The 23,043-nt window shown below is 38.4% G+C and overlaps 1 pseudogene; it reads left to right on the forward strand.

Moving 5' to 3' along the window:
• The first annotated feature begins 20,872 nt into the window (after positions 1 to 20,872).
• Positions 20,873 to 21,586, forward strand: LOC129541183 (methylosome subunit pICln-like; annotated as a pseudogene).
• The last annotated feature ends 1,457 nt before the right edge of the window (positions 21,587 to 23,043 follow it).

Consider the following 23,043-nt stretch of genomic DNA (forward strand, 5'->3'; position numbering starts at 1 on the left):
GCTCTGCGAGATAAGAAATATTAAAAACACATAAATAAAGAGAGATGAGAAAGATGTTGCTTTTATGAAATAAGGACATGCGTTGTTAAAACTTTAAGTTCAATTTAGTTGCTCAGTCATGTACAACTCTTTGTAACCCCATAGACTGCAGCACGCCAGGCTATCCTGTCCGTGACCAACTCCTGGAGCTTGCTCAATCTCATGTACATTGAGCGGGTGATGCCCTCCAACCATCTCATCCTCTGTTGTCCCCTTTACTTCCTACCCTCAGTCTTTCCCAGCATCAGGGTCTTTTCCAGTGGCCAGTTCTTTGCATTAGGTGGCCAAAGTATCAGAGCTTCAGCTTCAGCATCAGTCCTTCCAATGAATATTCAGACTGGTTTGATCTCCTTGCAGTCTGAGGGACTCTTAAAAGTCTTCTGGAAAAACCATAGCTTTGACTAGGTGGATCTTTGTGTGCAAAGTGATGTCTTTGTTTTTTAATATGCTGTCTAGGTTGGTCATAGCTTTTCCTCCAAGGAGCAACTGGCTTTTACTTTCATGGCTGCAGTCACCAACTGCAGCGATTTTGGAGCCCAAGAAAATTAAAGTTATTGATATTTCTCCCAGCAATCTTGATTTCAGTTTTTGCTTCATCTAGCCTGGCATTTCACATGATGTACTCTGCATGTGTTAAATAAGCAGGTGACAATATACAGCCTTGATGTACACCATTCCCAATTTAGAACCAGTCCTTTTTCCCATGTCTGGTTCTAACTTTTGCTTCCTGACCTGCATACAGGTTTCTCAGGAGCCAGGTAAGATGGTAGGGTATTCCCATCTCTTAGAGAATTTTCCACAGTTTGTTGAGACACACACAGTCAAAGGCTTTGGCATAGTCAACAAAGCAGAAGTAGATGTTTTTCTGGAAATTTCTTGCTTTTTTGATGAACCAATGGATGTCACCAATTTGATATCTGGTTCCTCTGACTTTTCTAAATCCAGCTTGAACATCTGGAAGTTCTCGGTCCATGTACTGTTGAAGCTTCATTTGGAGAATTTTGTGCATTACTTTGCTAGCGTGTGAAATGAGTGCAATTTTGCAGTAGTTTAAACATATTTTGGCATTGAGTTTTTTGGGGAGTGGAATGAAAACTGACCTTTTCCAGTCCTGTGGCCACTGTGCTGCGTTTTCCAAATTTGCTGGCATATTGATTGCAGCACTTTCACTGCATCATCTTTTAGGATTTGAAATAGCTCGGCTGAAATTCCGTTACCTCCACTAGCTTTGTCAGTGATGATGCTTCCTAAGGCCCACTTGACTTCTCACTCCAGGATGTTTGGATCTAGGTGAGTGATGACACCATCGTGGTCTTTTGTGTATTCTTGCCACCTCTTAATATTTTATGCTTCTGTTTTGTCCATATAATTTCTGTCTTTTATTGTGCCCATATTTGCATGAAATGTTCCCTTGGTATCTCTAATTTTCTTGAAGAAATCTCTAGTCTTTCGCATTCTATTGTTTTCCTCTATTTCTTTGCATTGATCACTGAGAAAGGCTTTCTTATCTCTCCTTGCTATTCTTTGGAACTCTGCATTCAGATGGGTATATCTTTCCTTTACAAGTTTAATAATTATAAAATTAAAAGTACTATTGGAATTTAATAATATGATAGTGAGAACTTAAAAAAAAGGTTTGGAAGAGAAAGGTAAGAAAATCTGTTCAAAAAAAAAATAGGAAAATGAGACGGATTAAGAAAGGAAAGATTAAAAAAATATATTAAGGACTAGTTATAAAGAGAAAATACAGAGAATAGGGAAGACAATGAACAAAGAAGGAATTTACAAATATTTTCCGGAACTGAAGGATATGTGTCGGGTTAAAACATTCTACTGAGAACCAAGCACAGTGAGGAAAATGAGATACGTGCTGTGTGTGCTCAGTTGCTCAGTCATGTCTGACTTCTTGTGACTCCAAGGACTGTAGCCTGCCAGTCTCCTCTGTTCTTGGGATTTTCCCAGCAAGAATACTGGAGTGGGTTGCCATTTCCTCCCCCAGGGGATCTTCCTGACCCAGGAATTGAATCCATGTCTCTTGCGTGTCAAGTGGATTCTTTAACAATGAACCACCTGGAAAGCCCAAGAAAATGATATATGCAATATGACAATTGTCATGAAACCTTAGAACACTGGGGAACAAAAGAGTATTCAACAGCTTTCAAAACATAAGATTTCATAATAATGATAAAAAATAAAATGGAATTGGAAATATCAGCAACATCAATGGAATCTCAAAGAAAACAGATGTGTTTTCAAAAATTTAAGAGAAATAAGTTTCCAATAAGAACTTAGGTGGTGCTAGATGGCATCACCTACATGATGGACATGAGTTTTAGTAGGCTCCAGGAGTTGGTGATGGACAGGGAAACCTAGCGTGCTGCAGTGCATGGGGTTGCAAAGAGTCAGACACGACTGAGCGACTGAACTGACTGACTGACAGTGATAAAGAACCTGCCTGCCAGTGCAGGAAACATAAGTACTGCAGGTTCAATCCCTGGAGGATCCTCTGGAGGAGGCCACAGCACCCCACTTTAGTATTCTTACCTGGAGAACCCCTGTGGACAGAGGAGTCTGGTGGGCTACAGTCCATAGGGTCACAAAGAGTCAGACATGACTGAAGTGACTTAGCACAGCACAAGCACAACAGCATATGTCAAATATATATGAAAAGAATAAATTTGTTAATATATGAAATGAGAAAATATATTTATTTCATAAACATATTTCCTTAGAAAGTTACTGAAGTATAAATTTCAGGAAAATGGATGGATAAAGAATAAAGAAGAAGACAAAATTCCAGTGAACTTTGCATTCAAGTGATAAGTAAAGATAATTCCCTAATAAGAGGGATCGTACACTTACAGCCATTCTGTACAGTAGATTAGAGTAAGTTAGAAGGCTCCATGAGTGGTTACTGCAAAAAGATATAGTAAATAGAATACCAAATACATTTTGTTCATAGAAAGAGATTAAAACGATTGGCAAAGCATCTGGATTTAGACTAGTGATAATTACAAAAAAGTTAAGCAGAATATAAACATGGTAATTATTAACTCTAGTAAAAACAGTAGGCTGCACAGGAAACAAGATGATATCATAATATAATTCAGGGGTGAATTGCTTTGCATAGTTAAAATAATCATTGAATGTGAAACTACACAAATTATGTCCACATAAAGAGGTTGGTGGATGGAAACCAAATATGGTGGGACCCAAGGTGAGGGAGGAGACTGATAATGAAATTGTCAGCTTCCATAGCTGGAAGTCAATAGCTAATGACTGAGTCTGAAGTTAAGCAATAAAGTGGCTATCTCTGGGAATAAAAAGTAAGGATTGTGGTGAGGGAGGAGAGGAAATTGATCTTTTTCAAAACAAGCCTTGTGGAAATATCTGACTCTTAAACCTATGTGATGTGTTAGTTTGATAGACTCATATTAAATAGGAGTCTGTTTTTGAATACTGAATCATTTCCAGCCTGATACCATTGTGATTTTGAGATTAGATGCTTCATTTGTTATTATTTTTCAGTCGCTAAGTGGTGTTCAACTCTTTTCCAACCACATAGACTGTAACTCAGCAGGCTCCTCTGTCCATGTGAATTCTGAGGCAAGAATATTGGGGTAGGTTTCCATTTCCTTCTCCAGGGGATCTTCCCCAGCCAGGGATCAAACCCAGGTCTCCCGCATTACAGACAGGTTCTTTAACCCTAAGCGACCAGGGAAACCCATCATGTTAAATACGTCTGTTTTTGAATATTGAATAGTTTCCTGCCTGATACCATTGTAATTTGGAGATTAGTTGCACACTTTGATATTTGTTATTGACACACATTCAGCAAATGCTGTAAAAATCAGTACATCATTAATATTTATATTAGCATTTCTGTGTAGGAAATTCCATGAAGAGGCTGTGAATTTCTTAATTAGTCTATTGCAAAATGATGATTTCACTGATAAAGTAGTATGCTTGTGTTTGGAGTTGCCAAATATGCAACTCTGTTCTCTTAGAGGTAACATTTCAAGAAAAACACAGCTTTCAATGTAAAAGATCAGTTTTCAAAAATAGTTGGCAAATGATCTGTAGGTCAGTTTTCTTTAAAAGAAGATTCTATGGATGCATCTAAACGTGACAAGTAAAATGATGAAAGTGTGAAATAGCTCCTATTAGTAATGGGAAAAGCACATATCCTGTTTTATGTGCTAACAGGTCTGATGATCTCTTTGAGATTCAGGAAACTGTCCAATAAGACTACACCTTTGCAAGCTGTTTAATTTTTTTTTTGCAAGCTCATTAGTTTTTCATAACTTTTCTTCCCACATTCCAGTTATGCAGCAATGGTACTTCTTGTACCTTGTAGGAATACAATACTGAAGCTTTATTTTAGGGCTCCCTGCTACTGAAATACCACACTCTGGTTTTTATCACATTGTAGTACTACAGTCTCTCTACTTCCACAGAACACTGGAGACCTATAAGGGCTACTAGGCAGGCATTACAATTAATCTTGATATCCAAGGCTAAACTGTCTCTGGAGTGTTGTTCATTCCATTTTTTCCCCCTAAAACTTCTACCGATTTCCATTTTGACTCTTCAACTTTTTCCTGTCCTTAAAGGTCAAGCTCAACACTTTTTTCACCCATAAACAATAATTCACTATTCCAGTTATAAATATCTTACCATTACTTTGTAAATTATTTAAAAATTGTTTTGAGACTTCTCATGTCATATTGTTGAATGTTAATTAGTGTAATATTTCATTTTCATTTCTATTTGTATTTATCTTCTAAACCAAAAGGTAAGCTCTTTGAGGGTAAGGTGTATCCCCAACATATTTTTATATGACCTTGTGGTTCCTGCAACTGTCAACACTGAATAATTTTTAAAATTTATTTAGCTTCATTATTTATTAACATATGTGCCAGACACAATCTAGGGACATAGTGTGAATAAAAGAGACAAAACTAATGCTGCTGGGCATTGCAATCTACAAAGGAAAATAGACATATAAAATAATAAAATAAGTACAATAACATGTAATTCAAATGAGAGGTGCATGATACTTTAAGACGATTTAATGTTAAGAGGGTAAGAAAAAGCCTTCCTGAGGCTTAGGCCAATCTGTTAATTAGGATAAACTATGTCTTGGTGTACTGGGGTGAGGATTTTCCAAAGGTCATGTCTCGAGGAAAATTTAAGTATTCAAGCAAATGAGACAAGGCCAGTGTTCATATGGTACAATTGGATAGAAAGTGAGAGAAAAAGATAGAGGGGAATAAATTAAAGATGAATATGGAAAGATAGGGGGAGATATGACTAAATATTAAGGAAACTTAATGAAATGTTTTAAAAGTAAGTAATATATGATTAGTATTCCCTTTTGAAAAGGTCTCTTTAGTTGTAGCATGGACTGGAGTGCTAGAAATAAAGTCATAAAGAGGTTCTTTAGTTCCTCTTCACTTTCTGCCATTAAGGTGTTATCATCTGCATATCTAAAATTATTGATATTTCTCCTGGCAATCTTGTTTCCAGTTTGTCCTTCATCCAGCCTGGAATTTCACATGATGGCAAGGTTGTATATTGTCACCTTGCTTATTTAACTTCTATGCAGAGTATATCATGAGGAACGCTGGGCTAGAAGAAGCACAAGCTGGAATCAAGATTGCCGGGAGAAATATCAATAACCTCAGATATGCAGATGACACCACCCTTATGGCAGAAAGTGAAGAGGAACTCAAAAGCCTCTTGATGAAAGTGAAAGAGGAGAGTGAAAAGGTTGGTTTGAAGCTCAACATTCAGAAAACAAAGATCATGGCATCTGGTCCCATCACTTCATGGGAAATAGATGGAAAAGCAGTGGAAACAGTGTCAGACTTTGTTTTTTTGGGCTCCAAAATCACTGCAGATGCTGATTGCAGCCATGAAATTAAAAGACGCTTGCTCCTTGGAAGGAAAGTTATGACCAACCTAGATAGTATATTAAAAAGCAGAGACATTACTTTGCCGACCAAGGTCCGTCTAGTCAAGGCAATGGTTTTTCCCGTGGTCATGTATGGATGTGAGAGTTGGACTGTGAAGAAGGCTGATCGCCGAAGAATTGATGCTTTTGAACTGTGGTGTTGGAGAAGACTCTTGAGAGTCCCTTATACTGCAAGGAGATCCAACCAGTCCATTCTAAAGGAGATCAATCCTGGATGTTCATTGGAGGGACTGATGCTAAAGCTGAAACTGCAATACTTTGGCCACCTCATGCGACGAGTTGACTCACTGGAAAAGACTCTGATGCTGGGAAAGGTTGGGGGCGGGAGGAGAAGGGGACGACGGAGAATGAGATGGCTGGATGGCATCACCGACTCTGTGGACATGAGTTTGAGTGTACTCCGGGAGTTGGTGATGGACAGGGAGGCCTGGCGTGCTGTGATTCATGGGGTCGCGGAGAGTCGGACACGACTGAGCGACTGAACTGAACTGAACTGAACTGAACTCTGAATATAAATTAAATAAGCAGGGTGACAAGATACAGCCTTGTTGTACTCCCTTCCCTAATTTGGAACCAGTCTGTTCTTTGTCCAGTTCTAACTGTTGCTTACTGACCTGCATATAGATTTCTCAGGAGGCAGGTAAGGTGTTCTGTTTACCATCTCTTGAAGAATTTTCCACAGTTTTTGTGAGCCACAGAGTCAAAGACTTTGGTATAGTCAACAAAGCAGAAGTAGATGTCTTTTTTAGAATTCTCTTGCTTTTTCTATGATCCAGTAGATGTTGGCAATTTGATCTTTGGTTCCTCTCCCTTTTCTAAATCCAGCTTGAACTTCTGGAATTTCTTAGTTCATGTACTGTTGAAGGATTTTGAGCACTACCTTGTTAGCATGAGAAATGAGTGCAATTGTGCAGTAGTTCGAACATTCTTTGGCATTGCCTTTCTTTGGAATTGGAATGAAAATGGACCTTTTCCAGTCCTGTAGCCACTGCTGAGTTTTGCAAATTTGCTGGCATATTGAGTGCAGCACTTTGACAGCATCATTTTTAGGATTTGAAATAGTTCAGCTGGAATTCCATCACCACTAGCTTTGTTTGTAGTGATGTTTCCTTTGGCCCACCTGATTTCACACTCCAGGATGTCTGGCTCTAGATGAATTATCACACCAGCCTGGTTATCCAGGATATTTAAAAATTTTTTTGCATACTTTTTCTGTGTATTCTTGCCACCTCTTAATATCTTCTGCTTCTGTTAGGTCCATACCATTTCTGTCCTTTATTGAGCCCATCTTTGCATGAAATGTTCCCTTGGAATCTCTAATTTTTTGAAGAGATCTCCAGCCTTCCCCATTCTATTGTTTTCCTCTATTTCTTTGCACTGATCACTGAGGAAGTCTTTCTTATATCTCATTGCTATTCTTTGGAACTCTGCATTCAAATGGGTATATCTTTTCTTTTCTCTTTTGCCTTTTACTTATCTTCTTTTCACAGCTACTTATGAGGCCTCCTCAGACAGCCATTTTGCTTTTTGCATGTGTTTTTCTTGGCAGTGGTCTTGAATACTGCTTCCTGTACAATGTCACAGGAACCTTTGTCCATAGTTCTTCAGGCACTCTGTCTATCAAATCTAGTACCTTGAATCTATTTGTCACTTCCACTGTATAACTGTAAAGGACTAAATTTAGGTTATTCTGAATGATCTAGTAGTTTTCCCTACTTTCTTCAATTTAAGTCTGAATTTGGCAATAAGGACTTCATGATCTGAGTGGCAGTCAGCTCCCAGTCTTGTTTTTGCTGACTGTATAGAGCTTCTCCATCTTTGGCTTCAAAAAATTTAACCAATCTGATTTTGGTATTGACCATCTGGTGACATTCATGTGTATTCTCTCGTGTTGTTGGAAGAGACTGTTTGCTATGACCAGTGCTTTCTCTTGGCAAAACTGTGTTAGCCTTTTCCCTACTTAATTTTGTACTCCAAGGCCAAACTTGCCTGTTACTCCAGGTATCTCTTGACTTCCTACTTTTGTATTCCTGTCCCCTGTTATGAAAAGTATATCTTTTTTTTTTTGGTATTAGTTCTAGAAGGTCTTGTAGGTCATCATAGAATCATTCAACTTTAGGTTCTTCAGCATTAGTGGTTGGGGCATAGTCCTGAATTACTGTGGTATTGAATGGTTTGCCTTGGAAACGAACAGACATCATTCTGTCATTTTTGAGATTGCATCCAAGTAGTGCATTTCAGACTCTTTTGTTGACTATGATGGCTATTCTATTTCTTCTAAGGTATTCTCATCCAGTAGTAGGAGATATAATGGTCATCTGACCTAAATCCACCCATTCCAGTCCATTTAAGTTTGCTGATTCCTAAAATGCCGATGTTCACTCTTGCCATCTCCTGTTTGATCACCGCCAATTTACCTTGATAAATGGACCTAACATTCCAGGTTCCTATACAATATTGTACTTTACAACATTGGACTTTAATTCCATCACCAGTCACATCCACAACTGAATGTTGTTTTTGCTTTGGCTCCGTCTCTTCATTCTTTCTGGAGCCATTTCTCCAATCTTCTCCAGTAACGTATTGGGCACCTACTGAACTGGGGAGTTCATCTTTCAGTGTCATACCTTTTTGCCTTTTCATACTGTTCATGGGGTTTTCAGTGCAAGCATACTGAAGTGGTTTGCCATTCCCTTCTCCAGTGGACCACATTTTGTCTGAACTCTCCACCATGACCTGTCTATCTTGGGTGGCTCTACACAACATGGCTCACAGTTTCATTGAGCTAGACAAGGCTGTGGTCCTTGAGATCAGTTTGGTTAGCTCAATACAAGATTGAAGAGTAGAAGGATGTGTGTTCATCATCTTCTACTAGAACTCCAAAATTTCAACTCACTCCTGAACAACCATTGACAGGAGAATGTTGGATCTCACCAGAAAAAGAGACCCCACATCCAAGGGCAAAGGAGAAGCCCCAACAAGATGGTAGGAGGGGTGAAATCACATTTAGAATCAAACCCCATGCCCACCAGAGACTCTTGGAAGGCCCAACCAAAACGCTGTATGCACCAGGACCCAGAGGCCCCACAGAGACGAGCCAGACCTGCCTTTGATTGTTTGAGTGTCTCCTGTGGAGGCATGGGTCAGCAGTGGCCTGCTGCAGGAACAGGGGCTCTGGCTGCAGCAGACCTGCCTCACGCAGCATGTGGCATAAGCCCTCTTGGAGGAGGTCACCATTAGCCCCATCGTAGAGCCATCTAGCAGACAACCCACAAACTGCAGAATAATTATACCAAAGAAATTCTCACACTGTTAAGAAAGTTTTAGGACCCACAACAGATTTCCCAACTGGGGATCTGACAAAGAGATTGATAACCCTCAGTGAATTTGACTTTGGAGTCCAGTGGGATTTGATTACAAAACTTCCACAGGACTGGGGAAACAGACTCTTGGAGGGCACAGACAAAACCTTTTGTGCACCAAGAGCCAAGAGAAAGGAGCAGTGTCCCCACAAGAGACTGAGTCAGACTTTCCTGTGAATGTCCAGGAGTCTCTGGTGGAGGTATGGGTTGACAGAATGGAATCATGACCTCAATCTTGAAGTCTGGCAAGCAGAATACCATGCAGAAGATCAAGCAGAAGCATGAAATGGCCAGCATTTCCCACTAAGAACAATGAAGCTCTAACCAACCCCAAACAAATTCAACTTAAAAAGTTTTCCCCAAGATGCATTATGATAAAACTGTCAACAAGAGAGAGACTTTAAAACAGCAAGAGAAAAAATGTGTATTGCCGCTCATAGGAACCCTCATAAGGCTATCAGTTGGTTTCTGAGCAGAAGCTGACTGGCTAGGGGAGACTGAGATGATATGTTAAAATACTTAAAACAAACGAACAGAACTACCAGGGGATCTTCCCAACTCAGGGATTGAACCCCTGTCTCCTGCATTGCAGGCATATTCTTTACAGACTGAGCTATCAGGGAAGTCACACACACACACACACACACATATAACAATAAAGGGATCAGTTCATCAGGGGGACATAACATTATAAATATACATGCACCCAAATTGGAACACCTAAATATATTAAGCAAATACTAACATATATGAAGAAAGAAATAGACAACATACAATGATAGCTAGGGGCTTCACTACCAGATTTTCACTAATGGATAGATTATCCAGATCAAAAATAAAAATAAAAAATGCACCTGAACTATACTTTAGACTAAATGAACCTATATATATAAAACATTCCATCAAATATTAGCAGAACATATATTCTTCTCAAGCATACATGGACCATTTTTCAGAGTATACCATTTGTTAGGTCACAAAGCTATTCTGAATCAATTTTAGAAGATTGAAATCATACCAAGACTCAGTTGTGTGAAATAAGAAATCAATACAGGACTTCCATGGAGGTACAGTAGATGGGAGTTCACCTGCTAATGCAGGGGACACAGGTTTGATCCCCGGTTTAGGGTAGCATTATTCTACATGCTTCAGAGCAACTAAAACCTGTGTGCCACAACTGCTGAGCCCACGATCTAGATCCCATGAGCCACAACCACTGAGCCCACCATGGGCCCCCGTAGTTAAAACTATTGGACCCCATGAGCTCTAGGGCCCTCAAGCCACACATACTGAGCCCACATGCTGAAACTTTTGAGGCCCAAGCTCCTAGAGCCTGTGCTCTGCAACAAGAGAAGTCACCACAGTGAAAAGAATGTGCATTGCATCAAAGAGTACCCCCAGTTACCGCAACTAGAGAAAGCCCACATGTAGTAGTAAAGATCCAGAACAAACAAAATAAATAAATACATCAGTAAAACTGGAAAATTCACAAATATGTGGAAATTAAGCAAACAATGAGTAAAAAAATAAGCCAAATATATAATATTTTGAAGCAAAAAAATCAGAAACACAGCAAACCAAAATTATGGGATGCAAAGAAAGCAATTCTAACAAGGAAGTTTATTGTGAAAAAAACCTACATTAACGAACATGAAAAATTTCAAACCACCAATTTTACTCCTCAAGGAACTAGCAAAAGAACAAACTAAGCATAAAGTTAACAGAAGGAAAGAAATAACAAGATCAAAACAGAAAAAAAAATCAGAAGCAAAAATGATTATTGACATTAAGGATCTTTTCTTTGAAAAAGAGGAAAAAAAATATAAAAGGATGAAATTGATAAACATTTATCTATAGTAAGAAAAAAGATTCAATAAATAAAATTCAAATAATTTTATTTGAAGATTTAAATAAATAAAATTAAAAACAAAAGAGGGCACATTACAGTGGCTACCTCCGGGAGTTGGTGATGGATAGGGAGGCCTGGTGTGCTGCAGTCCATTGAGACACAGCAAGTCAGACACGACTGAGCAACTGAAATGACTGACTGACCATAGAAATTCAAAGGATCATAAGAGATCTTTATGAAATGGATAATTTCTAGAAACCTGAAATCTGGAATCATAAAGTAGGATATCTGAACAGACCAATATTAAGCAAGAAGATTGAATCAATAATTTAAAACTTTCTAACACAGAAAAGTAGAGGCATTACTTTGCCAACAAAGGTCCGTCTAGTCAAGGCTATGGTTTTTCCCGTGGTCGTGTATGGATGTGAGAGTTGGACTGTGAAGAAAGCTAATTGCCGAAGAATTGATGCTTTTGAAATGTGGTGCTGGAGAAGACTCTTGAGAGTCCCTTGGACTGCAAGGAGATCCAACCAGTCCATTCTAAAGGAGATCAATTTAGGGTGTTCATTGGAAGGACTGATGCTAAAGCTGAAACTGCAATACTTTGGCCACCTCATGCAACGAGTTGACTCACTGGAAAAGACTCTGATGCTGGGAAGGATTGGTGGCGGAAGGAGAAGGGGACGACCGAGAATGAGATGGCTGGATGGCATCACCGACTCTGTGGACATGAGTTTGAGTGAACTCCAGGAGTTGGTGATGGACAGGGAGGCCTGGCGTGCTGTGATTCATGGGGTCGCAAAGAATCGGACACGACTGAGCGACTGAAATGAACTGAACTGAACTGAATTGAACACAGAAAAGGCCAGAAACAGATGACTTCATTGGTGAATTTTACCAAATATTTAAAGAATAATTATTACCAACCCATCTCAAACTCCTTCATATCTGAAGAGGAAGGAACACTCCCAGACTCATTTTACATGGCCAAGATTTACCCTGACATCAAAGCCAAATAAGGATACTACAAGAAAAACCTGTAGGTTGATATCCCTGATAAACAGAGATGCAAAAATCCTGAATGAAATATTAGTAAGATAAATTCAACAACACTTTAAAAGGTCATACATGATGACTAAACAAGTGGGATTTATTCCTGGTATATAAGAATGGTTCAACATACACAAATGAGTAAATACAACACCCTCCATTAATAAAATGAAAGATAAAGTCATATAATTAATTCAGTAGTTGTAGAGAGAGCATTTGACGAAAACAACATCATTTTATGCCACTTTGGACTTCTCATGATTCTGAATCAATAGCCAAAGAAGGGAATTACTGTGATGGCTGGGTAATTCACTCGGACTACCAAGGGGAAATTGGGCTACTGCTGCACAGTATAGATAGGAAAGAATATGTCTGGAATACAAAAGATCCCTTAGTGTGTCTTAGAATATTACCTTGCACTCCAATTAAGGTCAATAGAAAACTATAACAATCCAATACAGGGAGGACTGCTAATGGCCCAGATCCTTCAGAAATAAAGTTTGGGTCACCATGTCTGGTAAAGGAGTGTCCCTAGCTGAGGTGTTTGCCTAAAGCAGAGGGAATGTACAATAGGTAGTAGAAAAAAGTACTTGTAAAAAACAATTATGGTCATGCAACTGTGATACAGAATGAGAGCTGTAATTGTCATGGGTATTTTCTGCTTATTTTGTTATAAGTATATTTGTGCATGTGATTAGCAAATAACTTTGTTTTCTTTCCCATCTTATTCCTTTATCATGTATCATAAGATGCAGAAAGTTTGTATTATAGCATTAACTATTATCAACTTAAACCATAATAATATTTAAGTTATTAGATATCAAAGAGAAGAGTAAGCATCACCCAAGGACTTTACCTCCTGGTGATGTTGTTAGTGCAATTTTTGTTCTACACATAGTAAACTTATCAAATTAGGTGGAATTCTATCCTTGTCACCGGCTTTATTTGAAGATTGAGTGTGGTTTAAGGAGATGTGTATGGATGCCAAGTTGACAAAAGAGGTGGACTTTTCAAGGTCAGTTTTAAAATGAGATTAATGTAAATCATAGACTGAATAAAGCAGTTTGCTCTTCCTCCTGTAGGTGGTCTTGATATAATCTGTTAAAGGTCAGAAGAGAACCTAAGTCTCATCGTCTCATGTGTAAGAGGGAATTAATTCCTTTTGCCTGACTACCTTGACCTGGGACATTGGTCTTTTCCTTTTTTGGACTCAAACTGAAACATGGGCCATTTTGGATCTCCATCATGCTGACACTGAGACTGCAACTTACTCCATGGGCTCTTATTCTTGGCTTCTGAGTTTCATTTTCAAACTAGAAGTTCATCACACATACAGCCCATTGGTTTTGTTTGCTAGAGAATCTTGACTAATATACACAGTTAAGATAGATATAATTTCTTGGTAAGTGTGAAAGGCCTTGAGTGTTAATTAAAACTGTGGTCATCTATCATACTATTTAAGTAAAAATAAAATAGATTTATACAAGATTATTTTTTCAAGTTGGTTCTATACAAATCATCACATTCTTAGTCATCATCTTGCCTTTACCAAAAACTGAAATTCTCTGAGAGCAGGAGTCATGAGGTATAGATTTTAGCAGGTGGTAAATAGCTTCTTTTTGGCTAATTAATTACTTGTGCCATTCGGAGAAGGCAATGGCAAGCCACTCCAGTACTATTGCCTAGAAAATCCCATGGATGGAGGAGTCTGGTAGGCTGCAGTCCATGGGGTCGCTAAGGGTTGGACACGACTGAGCAACTTCACTTTCACTTTCACACACTGGAGAAGGAAATGGCAACCCACTCCAGTGTTCTTGCCTGGAGAATCCCAGGGACGGGGGACCCTGGTGGGCTTCTGTCTATGGGGTCACACAGAGTCAGACACGACTGAAGTGACGCAGCAACAGCAGCAGCAGCCATTCGACAAGAGTTGGTATATAGAGAAAATCTGACTCAGGAAACATTTATGAAAGATATTTCTAGAGCTGAATTTAAGAAGTATTGACTTAAGTAAGTATACTTGGTGGCATAAAAAATGTCTGTTTGACGTTGCAAAGCTTAGTTTTCAATACACCAAGATTGAAAAATCCCCCAAAGATTTTGTCTGATCAGAAAAATAAATTTTCTTCAGATTCATCCAAGTAGTAAAAGTCCAATTTTAAAATACCAAATAGAAATGGTTCAGTAGTTGTTTCTGTGTTTCCGTGGATGGCATGACCTGGTTCCTCCAGAGAAGTGGTCAGTCTGTGATACCTGACTTCCCTCCACTTGCTAGCTTTATCTGCACTGCCTAAACCTCAGCACTAACACTTGCAGAGGCAGACTGGAAAATCTAAATAATGCACCAACATGTCCACAGGGAGCTACACACTCTATGAAGGAAGAGAGCTCTCATTTCTCAGAACCTAGTTTCCCCTAACCACCCACACATCAACTTCTGTAATCAAAGATGAATGCTTAAAGATTTGCACAACAGTACAATGAAATGTAAGTCCTACTTTTTGATGCCTTCAGTATATAGGGGACATGTTTTAAGATCAGGAATCTAAGAGGTCTGTATCTACAGCATTCAGACCATGTTAGACTTTGTCATTAAGCATTTCTCAATTTCTAATTGTATTATCTCTCTCTAGGGAAGTATGTACAACAGTTTTCTGTTTTTAAGGGGTGAATTCAACAAATGATGATTGTAGAAAGTAGTGACTATATGTCTTTTGTCTTTATGATAATGATGTCCAGGGAAAAGAAAATAATTTTAATGTGCATGGCTGGCTGCATGTCCATTGAGTAGGTATGCAAATCCTCACAGAGGTCCCTGATTTCTTTTCACATAATTAAGAGGGTGAATCCCTCAGAATACAGATGTGACATGGCCGAAGGTTGAGCTCTGTGTTTTTCCTGTGCAGAAATTGCAAGAAGTTTTCTTTATTGTGGCATGGCCACTGTTTTATATTTATTGAGAACTTTTTAAAAAGAATCTACATCAGTAAGCATATACTTTTAAGAATTGACAGTAGAGAATTTAAATATTTTGATCACTCTAGTATAATTTTAGTAAGCAAACCATGCCATTGCAATGCTAACAGTTACAAAGCCGTACACTCACTTACTAGTTCTTTTTATTTAGTTTTCAAAGAGTTTTCCAATTGATATGAATAAATCTACATCACCTATGAAAATTCAAGATGGTCTTAGAAGTGGTTTATTAATAGAGGCAAATAAAAAAAGTGATAAGTAATTTATACTTAACTAAAGCAACTATCAAGTAAAATCTTCAAGTAACCTCATTTTCCTAGGGAGCATTTTTTTTTAACCTTATGGTTACTTAGTTCACCTGCCTTAATTTCTCTCTATTGCCATGTCCTAAATGCATACCAGCAGGGCCTTTACTCAGAGCCAACTTCACATGCACATGGTGGCCTCTCATGCTCTCAGTGCCTTTCGGGATACCCAAAAACTAAACAGTTTCAGAAAAGATCATTCCTTAGTACTTGGCAGGAATTGCAAAAACCCTGGAAACAGCTGTCATTGACATGTGCTGCATGTGTTGGAAACTAAGAGGGATCCATAGACCATCATATGCTAGTGTTCTACACTTTGAGCTTTCATTTGGATCTAGTACACTACGCTTTGTATAAAGCAAATGCTTAATAAATGTTTTCATAGGGTATATTAATTCTGTGTTAAAGTTTTTAGAAAATAGTTGTACACAAAGCTGGCACAAAGATTGGAAGTTATACATCAAAGGATAGGAAATTCATTTGTAAAATTTTAGACTGTATTCAGAACCTAGTGAGGTAAGTCTCACCAGAGAAATTTCTCAGTTCAAGGGATAGCTAAAACAAATGTGGAATCCCTAAATAAATAAGCAATTAAAAGGATAGTCATAATTTTTAACACATTTTTACAACCAGTTTTATTTACACTTAACTCTTAGTACAATGTTATTTTTACCTTTGGTTTTAGCATACATTACACTACACTAAATTAATTATGGTATATGTGATGTAGTCATTTTTTCAAGTATAGGAAACAAGAAGCCAGTCACAAGCAACCTTGATGAAGTGGCACATACAACACCACTTTCTCTCTCTTTCTCCGGTTTTTTGGATGATCAGTTCAGTTCAGTTCAGTTGCTCAGTCGTGTCTGACTGTTTGCGACCCCATGAATCACAGCACGCCAGGCCTCCCTGTCCATCATCAACTCCCAGAGTTCACTCAAACTCATGTCCATTGAGTCGGTGATGCCATCCAGCCATCTCATTCTCTGTCGTCCCCTTCTCCTCCCGCCCCCAATCCCTCCCAGCATCAGAGTCTTTTCCAGTGAGTCAATTCTTCGCATGAGGTGGCCAAAGTATTGGAGTTTCAGCTTTAGCATCAGTCCTACATGAGATAATTTCATGTTGATAAGTTTATGGTATTAATACTAAATTTAAGATTTGACCCATTTACTCTTGTTCTGGCAGTTTGGAGTTAAAAAAAAATAGGAAAGTTAAACATTTGCAAATAAGAATAAGCTTGTTTCAAGCATTAGAATCAAATGCCTTCTGAAAATAAACAAAAAGATTTGACTTTTATATACCTGAATCAGAAAAGTCTGAATACTACCATAATTTCTTTAAAGTTCAGGAAAATATAATATAAAGATTAAGGATGAATTTTGTAGCTATTTCAGAATAAAAGAAAAATGGTTCAAATAAATAGCAAAATAGAATTTTGTGTTAAGTAGAAAAAGCAGTCCTGAGTGTTCATTGGAAGGACTGATGTTGAAGCTGAAACTCCAATATTTTGGCCACCTGATGCGAAGAGCTGACTCATTTGAAAAGACCTGGATGTTGGGAAAGATTGAAGGCAGGAGGAAAAGGGGGCGACAGAGAATGAGATGGTTAGATGGCATCACCGACTCAGTGGACATGAGTTTGGGTAGACTCTGGAAGTTAGTGATGGACAGGGAGGCCTGACGTGCTGTGGTTCATGGGGTCACAGAGTCGGACACGACTGAGCAACTGAACTGAACTGAGAAAAAGCAAATCTCCCTCCAAACCCACCAAAATTAGCCAGTGAATTAGTCAATTATATATATATCTTTAAAATCAAACATCAGATAATCTTTTGAACTAAATTTAAAGATTTAAAAAAAAAATTGTATCTTGACTCGATTGTTTGGATAGATTAACCAAATAAAACTATTATTCTTTGAATATTTGAATCAACCCAGACTTAAATTATAAATTAAATTTCATGAGCAACCATTAATTGTAATTATTGATATGATGCTTGAGAAAAAGAATTAAGGAACTCAATGGGAACTTCTTTCTTTTAAAAAGATGAATTGATAGCCACATATAAAATGATTTAAAATTCATTCCAGTAAGCAGAGAAAATAATTTATGGAGTTTTCTACCAAGCATATCATTTCTCCCATCTAAATGTTCTTAATCTTTTCCTCCATATCAGCATCTCAGAATATACATTTAACCATGAAATATCTGCTACCTGCCACTGGCAATTACCTTCTTATGAGATAGGCCAGTTAAATTTTCTATGAGCTTTTATAATTCAAATATACAATTTCATATCGTTAGTGGCTTTAGAAATGGAATATAGTTACTAAGGATGCATCTAGAGTGAAAGCTAAAACCCAGGCACCAGTGTGATTCAATATACAGGACTTCCCATTTGATTGGGCCATTTACTGGCTACAATTACTGATGAAAGTAACTTGTCTTGGTTAAAATTGGGCAATGAAGACCATTTTATTTTAATAAGTGTTTGTAAATATTTAAGTCTTCCAATGGGTGTCAAAGACAATGTGTCAAGGAAGGTCAAATACTGAATGCTTACTATGTAATATTTCGCATTTTATGTATGTGTGTGTGTGATTCTTTTTCTTCTCCCAAACACTGCTTTACCCACTACTCCTTCCCTATTCACCTCTTTCTGTCCCCATCATGGACCCAAACAATGTGATACTAAATTCACAGAGAAGAGATTTCTAAGATAAGCTAGAGAAAAAGACAAGCTTTCTTTTGTTTTGTTAAGGAATATTTTTTTACATCTGTCGAGTATTTACTACTTACTGTTTATTAATTATGAAATTTATTATAAATTATTACCATTTAACCATAAATATTACCATTTGTTACTATTTAATATTTTTGGGGGCTCCAAAATCACTGTAGATGCTGATTTTAGCCAGGAAATTAAAAGACACTTACTCCTTGGAAGGAAAGTTATGACCAACCTAGATAGCATATTAAAAAGCAGAGACATTACTTTGCCAACAAAGGTCCGTCTAGTCAAGGCTATGGTTTTTCCCGTGGTCATGTATGGATGTGAGAGTTGGACTGTGAAGAAAGCTGATCGCCAAAGAATTGATGCTTTTGAACTGTGGTGCTGGAGAAGACTCTTGAGAGTCCCTTGGACTGCAAGGAGATCCAACCAGTCCATTCTAAAGGAGATCAATCCTAGGTGTTCATTGGAAGGACTGATGCTGAAGCTGAAACTCCAATACTTTGGCCACCTCATGCGACGAGTTGACTCATTGGAAAAGACTCTGATGCTGGGAGGGATTGGGGGTGGGAGGAGATGGGGACGACAGAGAATGAGATGGCTGGATGGCATCACCGACTGGATGGACATGAGTTTGAGTGAACTCTGGGAGTTGGTGATGGACCGGGAGGCCTGGCGTGCTGTGATTCATGGGGTCGCAAAGAGTCGGACACGACTGAGCGACTGAACTGAACTGAATCATAAATTATTACCATTTAACAGATGGAGAAATTGAGACTGTAAAAGAAAAAAACTCAGGTTTTTCTTTCTCTTGTGAGGGAAAACTCATTTCTTCTCAACTGTGCTTCTTCCCTGAGTCTCCTTTACTTCTTCCACAGAACACTTTACTTCTGATATCTCTGTCATTAAATATGTCGAGATTTTCCCCCCACAACAGGTAATTCTCTGTGATACTAACTGAGTATCCTATAATTTAACTCAATTTTATTACTATCTAACTGGAGATAGTTTTGGATCTATAGGTTAAAGGGTCAGTTCCCCAAGACTGCACCACTCTATGTCTTAGCTACTTTAGATCTCAGTTGAAAACCCAGGTTACCCACAACTTCTGTCCAATTTGGTACAAATCGGAGCTTCCCACCACTGGTTCTTCAGGTTTAATTTATTTGCTAGGGTGGCTCATGGAAAACTTCCATTTAGTAGTTTATTAAACAATATAATAAAGAATACAGATGAACATCAGGTAGAAGAGATGCAGAGGGTGAGGTAGGTGGAGACAGGGCTTCCATGCTCTCTCTGGGCATGCCACCCTGCCAGTACCTCAATGAGCCTATCAACCCAGAAGCTCTTCAAGTCCCCTACTTTTGGGATTACACATAGGGATTATAAATTACTAACACCATTTCAGTTCCTCTCCCATCTCTGGAGAAGTGAGAGGGAGAACAGGGCTGAAAACTTCAAGCTTCTAATTATACTTGGGTTTTTCTGGTGATCAGTCTCTGTCCAGGAGTCATCCAGAAGCTCACTCAGAGTCATCTCATTAGAACACAAGGTGCTCTTGTGACTCAGAAATCTGCAAAAGTTTAGGATCCTCGTGTCAATGACTAGGTCAAATACAAATATGACAATAAGAGTTACTTCTGATGTTCCTATCCCTTAGGATTCCACAAGAGTTTTAGGAGCTCTGTGTTGGGAACCAGTAGCAAAGCTGTTTATCACAAGCAGTTTTTTATAAAAGATAAAATTTACATACCTTCTCTTATATAATGAGAGAAATAATGATTGAGGCTGCTTAAAAGATTCCAGCTTTGAATTATAATACAAAAACTCTTTCTGTTGTTGGCTTTGAGATGTTGAGCATTCAGGAAAGAAATGTAAAGATGGTGGCAGGGAGAAAGAAGACAAAACATTTCTTTTATACAGAGGTTAAAAGATTATTTTATATATTGCCTCACTTAACATTAAAACTGCCAACAGAATGTCAGTAACATTATACAGGTAGATAAATATACCAGGATTCAGAGAGAAAGTAAATTGCTTCTATAGAATCAAATACCACAGAAAAAGAATTTCAAAGATTTGAACCCAGGTTTATGTAAGCTTTTACACTTACCTATGATCTAATGGCAGTGCTTTAGAAAAATATGGTCAAAAGCTTTGAAATGGGCAGAAGATATTCAAGGACATCCTTTCAGTGGCATGCTTGGTACTATCTGCTGACCCCTTGGGGTTTTTCTGGTTCTATAGTGGTGTGTACCTATGGTATTTCTCTTGACTAGTTAGACTACCTTATACTCTGTAGGGGTAGATGTTAAATTATAGAAAAAGCCCAATAGAGCAAATTATTTTTGTCCATAGAAATACAAATAAATATTATGTGACATAGAGACAAATGATTCCTGCCCTATAAGAAGGAACTGTTCAAATATTACTTTTCAATGCTTTATGGTAGTGCTCATCTACTATTGCTACAGCCCGCCAGCCAATTCCAGGTTATGGCCTGCTTTTAAAATGGCCTGTGAGGAGAGGGGTTTGCGGTGCTTCAGCCAGCTCCTGGCCGGTGTCTCAGCTATCCTTGCAGTAATGAGCTTCCTCAGAAGTTTCCCGCTGCCCAGGTCGGCTGAGGGCCTACGGCAGCAGCAACCAGACACTGAGGCTGTGCTGAACAGGAAGGGCCTCGGCACCGGCACCCTTTACATTGCTGAAAACCACCTGTCTTGGTTAGATGGCTCTGGATTAGGATTCTCCCTGGAATACCCCACCATTAGTTTGCATGCAGTATCGAGGGACCTAAACGCCTATCCATGAGAGCATCTGTATGTTATGGTGAATGCCAAATTTAGAGAAGAATCAAAAGGATTGGTTGCTGATGATGAGAAGGAAGATAGTGATGATGACATTGAACCTATTGCTGAATTTAGATTTGTGCCTAGTGATAAATCATCATTGGAGGCAATGTTCACTGCAATGTGTGAATGCCAGGCTTTGCATCCAGATCCTGAGGATGAAGATTCAGATGATTATGATGGAGACGAATATGATGTGGAAGCCCATGAACAAGGGCAGGGGGACATCCCTAAATTTTACACCTATGAAGAAGGATTATCCCATTTAACAGCAGAAGGCCAAGCCACACTGGAGAGATTGGAAGGAACACTTTCTCAGTCTGTGAGCAGCCAGTATAACATAGCTGGAATCTGGACAGAAGATTCAGTAAGAGATTATGAAGATGGGATGGAGGTAGATACTACACCAACAATTGCTGGATAGTTTGAGGATGCAGATGTTGATCACTGAAAATGATGGGTGCTGCTTTAGGATTCTGCTCACAACTGTAGGAGAGAACTTGGTGCCTCTTTCATTGTGGAGTGGGCGTTGATGAAAGTCTTTTTCTTTCTCCAAAACTTACCTGAACCAATTCTTTCTTGAGACAGAGTATACTGAGACAAGAAGCTGTCACCAGCACAAGAAACTATGACCTTTATTAACAAAGGTGAATTAACTTAACCAGGAGGGTATTTGTAGTTTATGATTTACCCCAAACCTTGTGTCTAGGTATCCCCTCTGAGTAGGCCTATGATTCCCACCTTCACTATATGCATCCTCAAAACATAGCAGGACTACGTGGTAGAAATGCACTGGCGTTTGAAGGTGTAGGTAGATGGCGTGGGAAAGAGAGGCTGAATCTAAGCTATACTCCTTAGGGCCTAAGGATACACTTAACTCCTTAAAAAGTAAAACAGAGGTCTCAGAGAAATCCTAATCCCTGCACTTTCCACAGGGATAAAGGTCTTTTTACTAACTGGGGACCCAGGTCAGTTAACTGTAGGGAGCCTCTTCAGAAACAGCCCAGCCACGTGTACTACCACTAACACAAGTGCTCCTGCCTAGCCTTTGCTCCTTCTGTTTAAACCGCTTAGGTAGTATCCTTTCATTGACAGCCTCTCAGGTCAGTTTCTGTAAAAGAACAAGCAAAATTGGGATGAAGTTCTCAAAGTAGTTCAGATAGCTGTTTTGTCTTTGTGATAGCTTAACAAATAAATTTAGGTTTTCTATAAAAATATAAAATAAATGGCCTGGGAGATAAGGATATTTTTCATTTAAAATTTTAATGAATTTTTACACATACAAACATACACATAGAAAAGAATGAGAATGTGTGATCAAAACTAAATGTACCTGCAAAGCATAACATATTTGTTATTTAGTACTTTACTGAAAAGTTTATTGAACTCTATATTTCATAAAAAATCAATCATTTCTGATATATAATATAATGTAATATAATATATGTGTGTGCTTAGTGACTCAGTCATGTCTGACTCTTTGCAACTCTTTGGACTGTAGCCTGTCAGGTTCCTGGTCCATGGGGATTCTCCAGGCAAGAATACTGGAGTGGGTTGCCACGCCCTTCTCCAGGGGATCTTCCACCCAGGGATTGAACCTACATCTCCTGCACTGCAGGCTGATTCTTTACCCTCTGAGTCACCAGGGAAGCCCAATATAATGTATAATGCATACATATAAAATGTATATACATATAAAAAGTGTATGGGTCTTCTACAAATTACCCTTTGAACCAATTATAATACCTGATTGATTTCCTCATTAACTTGTTTAATAAAATCTTTGACATGTATTCATTTTATATTTTTATGAGAGTTACAATTTTATTCTTTTGAAAATTAAAATTTAGCTATATGTACTAGTTCTAATTTCTGCAATTGATTCCAATCAGTAGATATTATATAGGA

The sequence above is a fragment of the Moschus berezovskii genome, chromosome 4, assembly GCF_049115385.1.
Source record: "Moschus berezovskii isolate FMDL1 chromosome 4, NW_MosBer_1.0, whole genome shotgun sequence".
NCBI lineage: Eukaryota > Metazoa > Chordata > Mammalia > Artiodactyla > Moschidae > Moschus > Moschus berezovskii.